Below are 16,905 nucleotides of genomic sequence, written 5' to 3'. Positions count from 1 at the left end.
AGTCTTTTTCCTATAAAAATATTGCATAGATATTTTTTGTGTATCTTGTATAGTTACATTCAGGGTCAGGTGAATGGCATAACAATGGCACAGAATCTTATAGTTCAATCTGTTTATGAAAATTGTGCATTGTGCCTGGAAGAGTTACATGGTGTGCCAAATCAGGCTTAAAATACCATTAGAATTTCTCTGCCAGCAGTATGCATAAAGATTTTTTTCCAGTAGCCCATCCTCCTCTTCAAGGATAGAGACATGTTTACCTAACCCCTATTTTTCTATCCACTCCCAGAACAGATATTCTTACGTGCAAATCAGCTGAAAAGCATGGTCCATTTCACTTATCATCTGCTCTACACACACAAGGTTTCCTTTAGGCAAGATTTGGGTGAATCATGTCTTAGCAAAACTGAGTCTTTAAGGACTAAAATAATAATAATTAAAAAAATAAAATAAAGCTAAAGACAAGTTTTTTCCGGTCCCATTTCATCAGATTTGCTGACATCTGGCTGAACTTTTGATTTTAAAGTGGAGTAACAGCCTTATACTAATGTCAGAGATTTCTATATCATTCATAATGTTATGTGGGAATATTTTTTTTTTATTGTCTTGGCAGCTCAACAAAACATCACTCTTAAATTTAGCTTGGGAGTGTATTTTTTATACCTCATTGCTTTACTCCAAATTATTTATTGCACAAGTTTTTACAAATGACTCCTATGCTCAATATTTCAGACAAAAGCAACCATTTTGAATTACACAAGAAGCGCCTTGCTGGTTGTTGACATTAAGCACATGTGACAACTCATTAGAAAAAGAAATACACCCAGAAAGACTCTGCAAAGTTAGTGACTCAAGGCACTGACCCACTTCAAATTTCAAACTAAGTTGTTTCAATTTTTACTAAAGTGTTAACATCATAAATTATTGTAGGTATTTCCATTCTCACCTTTATTATTATGTGCATCACCAAGTATTTTTTCCCAAACTTACACTTTTTTCTGAGAATATCTGAGATAATTGTCCAAGTCATTCAAGACAAAAATTGCTTTTACATAAAATATATACAAATATCAAAATAATGGACTGTAGATTTGTAATTATGAATCACCTAGCTACCTTAGAAGCCATACAGCCCCTTATCAGTCATGCCTCCCTTCTCTTCTCATTAAAATAATAATTTAATAACCAGAGGGGCTTTGTTCTAAATCAGCTGATACATCTCCCAAATTTCTAGCTAGAACATACACAAAAAAGTTATTTAATATTGAGTTCAAAGAAACTAGTGGATTTGTTAAGTTCATATACAGATTTTAGCATTAATTTCCTCAACATGTAGACCTTGGCCTCATAGGCAGGTTGTCACTATCAAGTCAAAATTGAATATTTTCCTCCACTCCAAAGAAAGCAATAATGAAAGAAAGGAGAGAAAGAGGGAGGAGGGGGGAAGGAAAATATAACTACCACATTAAAAAAAAAATTCAAAATATATGCACCAGAAACAGACCAGAAATAGGTTTATAAGTAGAGGATGAATCTGTGGGTCAGCACAGATTTAAGGAGAGATCTAAGGAGGAATCTTTAAACTAGGTTGCTGGCCAACGAAAGGATGCAGTCAAAACTCTCCATTGCCTGAGACTACCCTTAAATAGAGATGTGAGAAGTTGGAATACTGAAAAACTTCTCTTAGGCTGGACCCAGGCTGTGCTACTCACCAGCAAGCTCAGTGTTAAGGTCAGGGTCAAGATCCCAGGGCAGGGAAAACTACCCCCAAATTAGAGGGCAAGCAATAATGAGGAGTTTGAGGGACCGGAGAAGGTAGGCAGGCAGGGAGGACAGCTCACTCATCATAAAGTTAGGAGTGATTATTCCAAAGCCCTGGAAACTATCATTACCAAGAAGTGGGAATTTTTTAAAATTTTAAAATGAGTGTAATAAAAAGTCTTTGAGTTAATTATAAGATATGATCTATCAAACAGAAATGGAAGATAAATTATATTGAAAGAGATAATAACTGAGGTTTTCCCAAGATTTAAAATGTAAAACACGTAAATAAAAATAACCCAACATAGGCACAGAACAATGAAATTGCAGAACAATAAGGCTAAAGAGAAGATATTAATGATTAGTGAGGACAGATGACTTTTTAAAAAGGTGAAATTTGACATAGAATTTACCTCACTTAGATGGTTAAATAACCATTCCAATTTTTTAATTATTTTTGTGCACATCCTTCAGACAATTGTATATGTTAATAGAGCCAGTTTTGTTTTGATCTTCTAGCCAATAAACAAAGATAAATATAGCACTGGTATTTTTGTTTTACAAACATAAACAACAAACATTTTACAGCAGCTGAAATAAAGTTGAAGCCAGTGTGCTAAATTCTCTACATCAAAATTACTAATATTTTGAATCTATTACTAAACTGTGGTCATTAGAAACCCAAAACATAACCAATTGGAAAGCACAGCAGTCTGGAGATGTGTTTCTGTATGTAAAATTCATCATCTTGTCATCTGTGAGCCAATGATTTACTAATATAAGCCCAAACATCAACTATATTATAGCTACAGCCTGGTAACAGTAAAGTTATAGATGAGAAATTATTTCCAACCAAAACCTGAATATTCAGATATGTACAAATTTGGGTGGTGGAAAGATCTCATCGTGTAGTTTCAAATGTCCCTGTTTTTACATTTTTTTTTAAGTTGTAATAGATTTTTCTTCTTTCAGCTCTAGAACTTGTTACCATGAATGATCATATTCTTCAGATGGTAATAAATGCTCACAATTTTTTTTCCCTAAGATAGGATAGCCATAATTAGATATCTCCTCATGACAAAACTACTAGACACCCACTAATCAACAGCTTGTTAATATGATTAATTATTAAAGTAACTTTATTGGAAGGAGAGATGGGGAATTATTGTTTAATGGGTACACAGTTTCAGTTTGGGAATATGAAAAAGTTCTGGAGATGTACACTGATGGTGGCTTCCCAGCACTGTGAATGTATTTAATGTCACTCAACTGTATACTTAAAAATTATTAAATAGTAAATTTTGTGGTAATTTCTGCATCTTCTTACATTCTACGACCAGTGCTAATATTTTTTATGATAGATCTTGTACTACAGGCACGTATAGCTTAATATTCATTGTGTCTCTGAGGTGGCTACTCCTACATTTATTGTCCACATTTACATTTGCCACTCATTCCTCTATTTATATCAATTATATTCAGCCTGTTATCTCAGATTTTACTGTAAGCAATCATGTTTTTCCCAGCTGATACCAAGTAGCTTGTAAATGTTACACTGATCTAAAGGAGAAGGTGTTATCAGGAACATTTATTGATCTCAAACGCATGTCAGGATAGCTTTAAAAAATAAGAAAGCTTACTTATTTTGATATCCTGCTTAATTGTAACCTTTAGATATAACATACCACCACTAATAATCCAAATGATGGATGCTCTCAACACATGTTTCTTTATGGATGGACTTGCTACTCTGTTTTTTTTTTTTAACCAGGTTACCAAGTAGAGGCATTTTGAGTATATATCTCATATCAATAGTATATGTCATATGGCAGTACAACACCAATTTTATTAAGCCCCTTTACTTCTCTTAAGAGAAAAAAAGCTACGCAAGAGTCAAAATTCTTCATTATGCAGGTAGAGTGAAATGCACCCTATAGTTCTATCAAATTATGGAGAGCTAGCCGTGTGCATCCAGGGATAGGAATGGTTTACTGAGGCATACGGGCCCAGCAAAGGGGGCAAAAGCATGGTGATCTTTGTAATAGTGACAACTTTAATAGTCAAAATGCTTCAAAAATGAATGTTATACAGCAGGTAGACTCTCCACAACCTGCAGCTTGTACATAATCTCTGACCTGATCTGGGCTCCGAACATTCCCGCTTAGGAACAGCAAACACTCAGCGCCAAACGAGACCAACAAGATTCCTAAGCAATGATGAATATGAAGAAAGGAGGGAGCAGGGCACCCATGCCATGGCAAACCTGCTCTGCCCAGTTCCCTAGGGTGATGAAATGTGTGACTGTCACAAGACTCAGTAATACTGTTATAATTGGGATGTACAGGGAATAGATGCCAGCTGCAGAAACAGTATGTGCTTTGACAAGGAGTGTGTTGCAAGCCGCCGCCAGCCTGTGCCTGCTGCCAACTCCACTCAGCTACAAATAGAAATGATGATGCACAGTGGGCCACAGCTCTCATAGTAGCCTTCACCAACCACTGCTTCAGGACCAAACAGGATCTAGAATTCCAGAGCGCTCATGGCAGTCTTCAAATTAGTTACACATCACAGAGTGGTACTTCCTGAAATATGTCCACAGTTCACCTGCATTGGCATCAATAGAAAAGCTTGTTAAAAATGCAGCTTCATCCCCCGACCCCAGACCTATTGAATCAGAATCTCCTGGGGTGAGGCCCAGGAAACTGCGTTTTCCTTGGTATTTCTTATGAATACTTCCAGTTTGAGAGTGAAGGTCAAATAAGCCCAAAAACAAACACTAAAAAGCACAAATTACAAAAGTAGGAGAAAATGATACAGCCTTGAATTCTTACTATGCTTTGCAATTTACCGAGTGCTTTTATAAGTAACCTCGTTTCTCCACAAGTAGATTTTATAGAGGAGACAATACTTAAGAGATCTGAGTTGCCCAAGATTAGAAATACAGTTTAAGATGTTTTCAAAGGATCAGGACTTAGAAGAAAGGTATTTTCACAATGTCTAGAGCCTTTCCACTCTACTATTCTGATTCATAGCAATAATAATAATGATGATGACATGAATAACAATAAAACGGGGAAAAAATGATAGCAGCCCTTCCTACGTGCCAGACAGTGTGCTAAAATTTTACATTCATTACCATATTTAATCTCCATAACAACACACGAGCTACTATACTTCCAGTTTCACATTGAGGAAATTAATTCTCAGGAAAATTAAATTAGATTGCCTAAGATCGTAGAACAAGTAAATTGTGTTGCCTAGATCCAAATTTTCTGCTTGATTTTAAGCATGTGGTCTAACCACTCTGCCCTCCTGACTCCCTGATGAGACTCAGTCTAGCTACAAAGTCACTCCCTTGTTTGCAGATTAAACCCAGGGTAGCCATACCTAGCCTGATGAAGTGAATGAACTTCTCAGTGGAGGGAGCTCAGCACCACGTCCTCATATGTTCATTCATCAGTGACGTATTGTCTTCCCATTCAGTGCCATACTTTGCGCTTGGTGACGGGAATACAGTGTTGAGTAAAATGAAGTTCCTGCTCTCATAGAATTTACATTGTGGTATAAATCTAGAGCCACACCTGTTCATACTAGGACCTACTTCCCCTAACCTCATGCCCATGATCTGGATATTTTTCTACTACTCCGTCTTTTTTAATGAATTATCCCAATTCTTCTATGCTCTTGACCAATCACTCTCCTTACGCGTTTTAGCAAATCGGAACCCTTCTTTGCTAATGGCTTCTAATGGTCTGAGGTGCTGCATTTACATTTGCAAAAAGCTATGATCATCTTATCAGTTAGGACTTTTTAAGTTACAAGGGGAAAAAATGCAAATTGACTTACATAAGGAAAGAATTTTTACTATAATTTATGCAGTAACTGATAAATTATAGAGATTTTCTAAGTATAGGTAGATTCAGGTAGTCCAGCAATGTTGTTTAGGAAGTTATCTGTTATCCCTGGCTTCTACTTGCCCCTGTCAGCTTTATTCTAATTTCTTCTAACATAGTTGGCAGGGTGACCAACAGTAGCTACAATCTCACCTCCTACTCTATTTATAAATACCAAAGGAAAGAATTTCTTTTTTCCAGGAGTTTTGATGAGAAGCCCAGGCTTGAGTGCCATTGGCTTGGTATGGGTAACATTAAAATGTAGCAGTTCATCCAGGTGGGGATCATAGAACCCTCAAGAATGAGTTTGGCCCCCCCAAAGCTCCTCAACTAGAAGTCAGCAAGATGTGCTTCCCCAAAGACAAGGTGCTTTTAACAGAAATAGATTCAAGTGGGGGGAAAGCAGCAGATATACAGTGAAACCACTTAGTAGGGACTTAACAATACCCTAACCTAGAGTAACAATTCTAGAAAGAAAAAAGAGAAAATAAAAACAGGAAAATGGGAGAAGAAAGAGACAGGGAAGGAAATGGAGAAAGTAAATATTTATTTCCTTCAAATATCACCAAATAGACTTACTTTATTAATGCAGGAGATGAGCCCTTCTACATGGACAAAGAAGTCTTAGATGACCCTAATGAAATATATTCCACTAGATAGATCAAATTGACCTCAACAAAAGGGGACTTTGATTAAGAATGTATTTATAATTCTAATTTAGGAGAGGAAAGCTTAATGCAATTAAATATTTGGGTACTTTGAAAGCACCAGCTGTTAGGTCTTCTCAGGCAAGTGCTCCAATTATTTTTTTTCTTTCTATTTCTGTTTTGATGTCCAGAGCATTTTGTTTGGGCATGGCTCAGATGCCCACTCTCTCAGTAGTGGGGTGACCTTGGAAAAGTTATTTAACTTATTTGTAAAACAAATAAGAGCTAGAGCTAGTAAAATAGAGCTATCTCCTAAAGTTATAGTGAGAGCTAAATGAGCTAATCCAAGGAAAACTCAGGATAGTGGTTACTATGTAATAGGCAGGTTACCTTTTGTAATTATTTTAAAAGCATCCTTGCTGGTAGATAGCAAACAATTTGACACTGGATCTGTTTGGGGCAACCATTAAGTTATACCTAATAATTTTATTTTTGCCTTGAATTATTATTATTCAAATACTTTTATTAATGGCCCTTCCTTTCTTTTTTTAAAGATTTCTATTTATTTATTTGAGAGAGAGGAGTGCAGAGCAAGAGAGAGAGAGAGAGAGAGCAGGAGCAGGGAGGAAGGGCAGAGGGAGAGGGAGAAGCAGGCTCCTCGCTGAGCAGGGAACCCGAGGTGGGGCTCCATCCCAGGACCTTGGGATCATGACCTGACTGGAAGGCACATGCTTAATTGGCTTAGTCACCTAGGTGTCCCTATTAATACCTCTTCTGTATGGTAGGAATGTGAGGTCAGGAACAGCTTCAATCTCTGTGTCTCCTGCACAAAAATGAACACTTATTGATGAATGACTTAATAAATTAATGGAAACAAATGGAACCATTATTTCCTTCTATCCTCACCTTCTCGAACTCTCTTTCTTGATTCAAGTTCCTGTTTTCATGAAAAAAAAATAATATAAAAATATTCTCCCTCGGGGCGCCGGGGTGGCTCAGTTGGTTAAGCATCCATCCTACTCTTGGTTTCAGCTCAGGTCAGGATCTCAAGGTCCTGGGATGGAGCCCCACCTCTGGCTCCAGGCTTAGCAAGGAGACTGCTTGAAGATTCTCTGCCCCTCCCCACAGCTCATTCACGTTCACGTGTGCTCCCTCATTTCTCTCTCTCTCTGTCTGTCTCTAAAATAAATACATACATACATTAAAAAATATAGATTCTCCTTCACTGCAATAAGTAGTTTTCCAAAGATTATTCCTAGAAAGGATAAAGCCTTACTCCTCAGGAACAAATGTTTGATTGGTGTGAGTTCAGGAGCAAGGACTGTCAGAAAAGGGTGAGACTTTGGATTGGTGCACATTCCTGGCTGCCTTGAAATCAGCCAGCATAATTTGCCTTTTCACATCAGCAAACTTAGAGAACATATTTATTCATCCTCATTCTTCATGTCACCTTTGAAGCAAGACCGGATGCTTGTGAGTGCTTCTCTCCCTTCAGATGTCACCACATAGGTTGATGTCTGCTGCACCTGTGCTCAGGGGCAGTCCTTGTCTCTATTACACAGCTCTGCACATTTACCTCCCAAAGTGCATGAATGGAAACGAAACTGCCAGTTCTCTAGAATAACATCTGAGGCACCCTGTGGGTACTGACATGCTGCAGAATGGCCACAGATGGCCACCCAGGGACAACCATACGACTGCATAGACTTCTGCAGAGAGCAATATGTGCTGGGAAGTATAGCCAAAGTCCACATCTCCATGCCCACGCTGGCGTCACATGACTTGCTCTGCTGCCAGTGGGCTTCCTGAGGAGGGAGGAGATTGAGCAGGTGTCCATTTTCTGAAAGTCCCTCCCCTTCTATGACAAAGAGATTAAGACCTAGCTCCATTTACAAACAGCTCTCTGAATCTCTCTCTCATCCATTTAGAACACAGCACTGCAGTAAAATCGTGCTTCCCAGTCTCCATGATTTTCTACTTATTAGCATTTTTATACCCTCTGTGCTTAACAGGTTAATGGAGCTTTCATCCCTTGTAATGCCACCGGAAATACAATGTTATCTATAATAAATTCTGCCAAAATGCACATTCCAGCCAGTGTTCTTAATAATCATTCTCTTAATAGAGTGTGCTAAAGCATTGATCATAAGCTTCATGCCTTGGAAACCGGACCCTCTGGGAGGGTCAGCCCCACTCTGTGGAGTCACAGCAGGTCCTGTTCTCACGAAGTGAAGGCAGACATTGAAAAGATTATGGCATCATTTTAAATATGTTTTCATGGTCAAAATATATCTTTTTAAAAATATGCTTGTAAAATTAATAATCAGACACCTGCTCACAAGCTTAAGTATTACTTTTCTGCGTCACTAGATTTTTTTTTAATATTCTAGACACAGTGAATAAATCTTTTCGTCTGCTTTATTATTTTTAGTGCTGATCACTCAAGCAGTTAATGGCCCCAGACTATCTCTACTGTAACATTCCATCCCCTTCAGCTTTTCCTTTAACTCATTTTTTAAAAAATCTATTTACAGCAAAAGTTTACAGTCTACCTGGGGTGTTTACTTGGGTGAACTCATATTTTATTCATTTGTCTTGATTAGATAAATGAAGTACATTGTGATCTTTTGTTCATCAAGCTTACCTATATTATCTTCTGCTGAATTATTTAAAATATTAAGAAAAATTAAAAAATATTATCGATCCAGTAATAAGATATTTTAAAAGAGCACTGTAGTTTCATAATGAACTTTACAGTTAAAAAAGTAAAAAACTAATCCAGATCTTTTCTCTTTAATATTCATTTTATATATGATCTCCTACAAGCTACAGGAAACCTAAAAATGTATTTCTTGGACAATCAGATGTATACTTTTTAACCTCTTATTTTTTAAGGGGGTTACCAGTCACCTAACGGTAAGTGTAATTTCAGATTCAAAATGCAGCTATGGAATTATTTTTTAACAAGTCCTCCCCTCGGGATCCCTGGGTGGCGCAGCGGTTTGGCGCCTGCCTTTGGCCCAGGGCGTGATCCTGGAGACCCGGGATCGAATCCCACGTCGGGCTCCCGGTGCATGGAGCCTGCTTCTCCCTCTGCCTGTGTCTGCCTCTCTCTCTCTCTCTGTGACTATCATAAATTTAAAAATATATAAAAAGTGAAAACTTTAACAAGTCCTCCCCTCATTAGAGCCACAATTTCCGTGGGTATGTATGCAACAAAATTTATATGCAAAAAAAGCAAGATAACATTTTATGTATCCTTTAAAATTTCAGGGCATCCCTTGGATATTTCATTAATATTGTTAGATTTATCTCAGGGAATAAAATGCAAAATAATGACGCATATAATTTGCTTTTGAAGTACTGATGTGAATCGCAAAAGATTCCCATGTTAATTGAAGTGTGCCCGTTCAGCACTTTTTATGCCAGTACAGCCTTCTCTGAGTTCATTACATTGTTGCATAGACTTTGAAAACATTATTAATATTACACAAGTCAACCCTTGTGCAACAGTGATGAGAAATGTAGAAAAAACCATACTAAGATAAGATTGCTCCATTGGGCATGGTATGCCTGTTAGGTCACATCAGTTAAGTCATTTTTGAAACAAGTGGTATTTGTTTGAACTAAAATCGGTGTTAGTCCTAGTTGGCACTGTGAGCTCCGAACAAGAATCTTAGAGTGAGCAACTTCTTATGATAACTAAAAGACAGAAATGTTTTCATACATCGCAAGAATAACCTGTGTCTGGTACTATAGGGTATCTCTCATGAGTGCTTTAAGGAAGGATTACTTCAAATTCAAATGTTTATCTTAAGCCATATCTTTTAGGTTAAGGGTCTATTTTCAATGCGTGCATCGTCTTTCATTGGGAAAAGGAAAAGGAAATTAATACTATTACAGCAGCAGCATAAATTATGTAAGATACATTTTTAGGGGTTACATATATTTTTAAACTATGTATATTTTTAATGGAAAAAAGATCAAACAAAAGTATAACTTGACCACAGTGTTATTGCAGCTTATTTACCTTTTTTATTTTTTTAAATTTCTAGTAATGTGAGGAGTAGAATTTGAAATTTAAAAATTAAGGAATCCAGAACAATAAGTTAATGAGTGACTACTGTTACAATAAAAAATAAAAGAAGGGTTCTGACACCAAATTAAGTGTCTGGTGAGAAGAGAAATATCATCCATGACACATTTTTTTAAAGATTTTATTTATTTATTCATGAGAGACAGAGAGAGAGAGAGAGAGGCAGAGACACAGAGACACAGGCAGAGGGAGAAGCAGGCTCCATGCAGGGACCCCGACGTGAGACTCGATCCGGAGTCTCCAGGATCAGGCCCTGGGCTGAAGGCGGCGCTAAACTGCTGAGCCACCCGGGCTGCCCCCATGACACATTTAAATTTGGTGATTCTTATAACAAATGTAGCAACAGTAATATCTCATCATTTGTCGTGGTGTTTATGGTTTGGTAGCACCAAGAGCAAATCAGTTTCAAAAATAATGGATCACACTCAACCTAAAGTGAAAAAAAATTACCAAAGACCACCAGTTTAACTAAACTGCTTTAGTTTGTTCCTTTTTTCCTTTAAAATGTTACATTTAGGGAAACTTTAAAGAAACAGTTTCAAAAAATAACATATCTCATGCCTACAGTGTTTTTTTAGTTCCAATTTGAAATCTTGTAAAATTTTAAGTAGTGTTCACCTAGAATTTGGAATTTGAAATTTGACTTATAAAATACCTAGTGTGTATTTCAACTAAAATGTTCCACATAGGTTTATAATTGAAATGCAAAAAGAGAGAAAAAGGGGAAAAATCAGTCTAAGTAAACTTTGTCATAAAGCTCCCAAATAACTGTCAAATCCACAGTGTAGAGTTGGGAATAACCAGTCTCTGGTGCTTCCCGCCCTTAACTTTGCCCTTTCTGGCCAACATACCAATTATTTTAACAGCAGAGCTTTCTAGTACTCTAACGTTGGTTCTTGAACCTTTCCTGGCTTTGCCTTCTGCTCTGTTTATAAATCTCCTTGAGGTCACTTAGACTGTCTTTGCCACTTGCTAGCTGTGTACCATTGAAAAGCTGCTTAACTTCACTCTGTCAATTTCCTCACTTGCAAAATGGAATAATAATATGACCCACTCATAAGGCAATAATCATAATGACTAAGTGAGTTGATACAGAAACTGGCAGACATAAATGCTCAGTAAAGGTTAGTTACTATTATTTCTATCAGACAGATGATGGATTCTCTATTCTTCTTAGATTATTTTTTAATATAAGCAAAATGTGTCATAACATGTTCGGCTTTTCTACGTTTTGTCTTTTCTCTCAATTCCATGCCTTAGCTTCCGAGCTACCTGCCCCGCCCCGAGTTGGCACTCTGCAAGGAACTCTGTTCCATACAATCCGGGACTCAGGCTGGGAAATGTGGGGGAGCAGATGGAACATTGGGAGAGCATCAATATGTGTGTCAGTCTGCCTTTCCAAGCACCAAACATTCCTTTGCTCCCTTCTTTTCACACATGGATCCCATTCAAGTTCTCCTCAAGGGAGAAAGCCAGAAGGCCCACTCTCTTGGCATCCTCATCAAAGTCCATTATCTGTGAGGGATGTGTAGTCACCTCTAAATCACTTTCAAATGTGAATCCATCTGTCCTACAGCCACTCAGTGCACAGTGATGGAGTAGTAACCTCAGTGAAAATAGGATGGTTATTAGACACACAGAAACCACTGGACTGTAACAATTATGAAATCCTAGCAGGCAAGTATTATGGGGTTTCTCAGTCAAGAGGATAGAGATGTTCCTTTATTAAGCCCAAATTTCACACCTTAGTAAGATCTCCCTGTTTCCATCTTGAGATTTTTTTTTCTTCTCAGTGTCCCCTTGGGTGCAGTGGTCCCATGTGGACTGCACAGATTTCCCAGTCACCTGTACATAAGCAGGACAGACTCCCAAGACCTGTTTTAAATCTTGAGCAATCACAACTCTTTAGTCCAAGCGCATGGATTCTCTAGCAACAGGATTTTATGACCCAAAAGTGGTATGTTTCTTTGATGAAATGACCATAGTTCATTTCAAGATACAGTTTCACATTTCCTATTTCTGTTTCTGTTTTTTTTCCATTCTCAGCACCACCACTACTACCATCAGCCCATCCCTCTGCAACACACACACACACACACACACACACACACACACATCTCATATTTCTCTTTCAATTTAAGGGGAACTCCTTGAGACTTCAGGCTTTGCTATGAAAAGCTAAATTTTTAATCTTTTTTCCTTAAGTTATTTTGTCCAACCAAGTGGTTTTTCTGGGTGCCATACATTTAGCCTGGCCTTCTCCCAGAGGCAATTTTTAATCAGTTGAAAGATTTTACTGGGAATTTTCCACTGCAAGCTAGCTAGATACGCAAGACATCTTTCATGTTCTGAAAAATTAAGTACAGGATATAATAGAAACCTAGATCCCTGAATCACCACATGGGGCAAAAGATGCCAGCAGATCAGAAACACTTGCATCAAACTGTTCCATAAATAAAAATTAACTTGTCTTGTTTTTAGCCATTGAGCTTTAGAGGTTTATTTCTTACTGTGGTTAGCAATTCTCCACCTAATGTAATCAATTGCTCAGGACCATTCTAAAAATGTTGTATTTTATTGATACATTGGGTTGAATTGTTGCTCAGTGGATAGTAATTGAGACAGTATTTTTGTAGAGTACATATAACACATTCAATAATGAACAAAATGAAAAATCATCATTCCCAGGCTTGCCAAGAAATGCAATTTATTTGCTGTTCACCTAGTTTTCTGTTGATCAAATTAAATGTTGAATCCATGATAGACATTTCTAAAATAAAAGCAAAGCTTGATAGGATACAACATATAATTTTAATAGCTAAAACAAGCCTAACCTATATATGAAACAAAAAATGTTGCATAAAAGAAATATTAGTATATGCTTTCCAAGTTTGAGCAGCATGTAGACATTAAACATAATGATTTTTTTAAATAGCAGTGATTGCCAGTAGGCCCCATTTTTAGCCTTTGAATTACTGATGACATAGGGGTTTGGCTATAAAACATTTTTTGTGTATTACCCACTTGTGTCTAGAAACAATGGTTTATCACTAGGTATGAAGTTAAAAGGAAGAAATTCAAACAAGCTTTTAAATGTAAAGTACAACAATCAGTATTGATATCTTCTAAGTTTAAAGCTAAGACACTGGTTTAAAAAAAGTTATTTTCCCTTTAGTGATTCCCTGTATAACTCATTAGAATCATCTGTATCATCTCATCCTTGAGCATGTTCCAATGTTTAAGCATTTTCTTTATGATAGAGTAGTTTTAACAAACCCTGAAAATGAAAGATGAAGCTGGATTTCCAGAATTGACTCTGTTTTCTTTTCCTTTTAAATCAGTGGTTCAATGAGGAGACTGGGCCAATCTGAATGTTTTAGGTAGAAGTAGGTTTGGACATCCCAAGTTCGTATCAGTGTCTTCTAAGAGATAAAAAACACACTACTCAGATTGGATTATAAAGATTTTATTTATGTCTTTATTTTTAGAAATAGAGAGCATGGGCATAGGGAGGGAGAGGGAGGATCTCCAGCAGACTCCAAGCTGAGTGCTGAGCCTGACGCAGGCCTCCATCTCACGACATTGACGTCACGACCTGAGACGAAATTAAGAGTCAAACACTCAACCTACTGAGCTACACAGGTGCTGTACTCAAATTGTATTAAAATGTTAGGAAAAATAGGTGATTCACCTTACTGGTGATCAAAGAAATGAAAGTTAAAATTAACCACACACAACTATTTCTCACACTTGTTTGAATGGCAAAATTTTGATCACTGACTGATCATTTTTAGTGTTGAAATAGATGTGGGGAATGGCTCTGGATTGTCGGGATAGCTCAGCATCACCAAACCCCCTTTCAAAGTCCCTTTCCTGAAGAGAGAAGCCAGGAATTACCTTTCTCCAAATCCCTCTCAGTGCATGGTTCTAGGTACCACGCTAATAAGACACATGTGTGCCAGATTAAGGACGCTGAAGAAAGGGAATGACCATCATTCTCCAGAGGTTGCTGCAGCCAGATGAGTATGCACATGTGAAATTCAGACTAGCTCTGGAGACCCACTCATTTCCCTGCTCCTGACTGAGGTAGTTGGTCAGAGCGTCCCAGAGATTCTTGGAGATTTTAGCAATTTGCTGGCAAGTTGTAAGGAACCACCCACGTCGTTGCTACAGCCAGAAATCATTGCTGGCATCTATCTAGATGTTTCCCTAGCCCTTCCTCTATGGTTATAAAAACTTATAATTCCAAGTACTAAAATTTTTGGTTTATGGAATTCATAGAATGGCCTCTTTGCCTGGCTAAATCTTGATTGCTAAAACCCTCCTCAAAAAGTTTGGTGAGAATATAGATTTTTTTTTATTATTATTATAGTTGACACACAGTGTTAAATGAGTTTCAAGTGTACAGCATAGTGATAGAAGTCTTTATGTTATGCTCTGTTCACCCCAAGTGCACCTACAATCTGTCACTATAAAGCCAAAACCCTATTATAGTACCATTGACTCTATTTCTTATGGTGTACCTTTTATCCCCATGACTTATTTACTCCGTAACTGGAAGCCTGTATCTCCCACTCCCCTTCAGCCATTTTGCCCATGCTCTGTACTTATGGGCCTGTCTCTGCTTTTTGGAGAATAGAGATTATTATAACACTCTTAGAATACTGTGGTACACGGAATTCTAAAATGACTTTCAGTGGCCCTTGCTTTGTTTAGTTCCCTTATGTTTAGCGTAGGTGAAACCTATCACTTGTTCTAACCATTAGAATATGGCAAAAAATATAGAATATCATTCTTTTGACTATACTGCCTTAGATGGAAAAAGTGAAGGGACTTGCAGGTGTAATTAATCAGCTACCTTAAAGTTAATTAAGAGGGCTACCCTGGGTAGGTCTGATCTAATCACAGGAGCCCTTTAATAGAAAGTATAGAGGTCAGAGTCAGAAATAGAGGATCTCTCCTCTGGTCTCGAAGAAGCAAGCCAGTGTGTGTTCCAATAGTTGCAAGGAAATGAATTCTATTCTACCAACAATTCTGTGAGTTTGAAAGAGGCCCCAAACCTCAGATGAGACCCCAGACCCATCTGACACCTTGATAACAGCCTTGTGAGACCCTGAGCAAAGGACTTAGCAAACCATGCTCAACTCTTGGTCCTTGGAAACTGTGAAAAAATAAATGTGTGCTATGGTAAATTTGTGGTAATTTTTCAGATGGCAATAAAATGTAACATAAGTATCACTTGAGAGTATTTATTAAAACTCTGATATATATCTATTTTAGACCTAACAATTCTAAGATTCCTTAAGATTTATGCTACATAAATAATATCAAAAGAATGTCAGACTATATGCTTACGTACATCCACTATACTGTTACTGTGAACAGAAAAAAAAATTAAGGTAAATTAATGTCCGGTAATAGGAAGCCATCTACCAGTAAGAGCAAAATGATTGGCATAAGCAAATATATTCATTTTGTGTTTACTGAAATTTAAGGCAAACTATCAAAGAATACTTTCAGTGTTGTTTCATCTTGTTATAAACAGTGTATATAAATGTATCTGTATGTATATTTTTGTATTCTTATACATACATGGAAAATCATCTAAGAGTATACCTTTGAATACCTGAGAAAATGACTAAACCTGCAGAATTGGATACAAACAGGGTTAAATAAGGAGAAGACTTTACTTACAACAGCACATTGTGTAATTTTTTAAAATTGTTTGAAAGATTCACTCTTGTAAATATTTTTAATAGAAAAAGTTATTAGAACTGAATGATGGAAATGGTTTTATTTGCATGAAGCACCTATGACAATGCCCTGCCTGAAATGGGCTTTCCATAAATAGTTGTTAAATGTATAAATCAAGCTATTACATTAGAACATCTTAGTCCATGAGATGAAGGAGGGGTTACTAATGTTGAATTTCAGCCATAAAGAGATCTGAGTTGTGATAGAATTGACAGCTGACAGTTGCTTTCCAGAGATAAATCATAAAAAAAGCTCTGCTCATATTGTTCTTAAAAAGCTAATAATAAAATTAAGCTGTTAACCAAAATAGGTTAAATTATATATTCAGTCATTGGTGGAGAGATTTTTGATATATGTATTCCTTGAAAAATACTAAAGATCTTGACTTTTTAAATGGGGACTATTTGATGTATTCAATTTGACACTTAAAAAGTTTGGTCCTACCACATTTTTCTTAATGTCTTTCAAAATAATTTTTCAAAGAAAAGGCAGTATGTTGTTGAATGAGAGAAAAGCTTATGAGTACCATCTTAGTGAAAAATTATATCCTATATTAGGTTGGAGATATATGTTAGCTAAACCCACATAGATTAAAGAAAGAGGTACATTTGAGATACCTGGGACATGGGCAGTGTGGAATTTTAATAAAAACAAACAAAAAAATGAAAACAGAAAATATTTCACAATCACAAAATGAACTCACGAACTAGTGAAATGTGTTCCACCTTCATGTTCTATCAGTTTTTGATTTAAT

The 16,905-nt window shown here is 36.9% G+C and overlaps 1 long non-coding RNA gene across 1 annotated transcript; it reads right to left on the bottom strand.

Moving 5' to 3' along the window:
• Positions 1-13,847: 13,847 nt before the first annotated feature.
• LOC111095340 lies at positions 13,848-15,350 on the bottom strand. The gene is made up of 2 exons (XR_005356276.1): positions 14,921-15,350; positions 13,848-13,992 (listed from the first exon to the last, which is right to left on the bottom strand). It is a non-coding gene; the product is annotated as an uncharacterized LOC111095340 (long non-coding RNA).
• Between the last annotated feature and the right edge of the window lie 1,555 nt (positions 15,351-16,905).

The sequence above is a fragment of the Canis lupus genome, chromosome 3 (assembly GCF_011100685.1).
Source record: "Canis lupus familiaris isolate Mischka breed German Shepherd chromosome 3, alternate assembly UU_Cfam_GSD_1.0, whole genome shotgun sequence".
Classification (NCBI taxonomy): Eukaryota; Metazoa; Chordata; class Mammalia; order Carnivora; family Canidae; genus Canis; species Canis lupus.
Note: the sequence above shows the minus strand (reverse complement) of the source record. Positions and strands in the feature narration are given on the sequence as shown.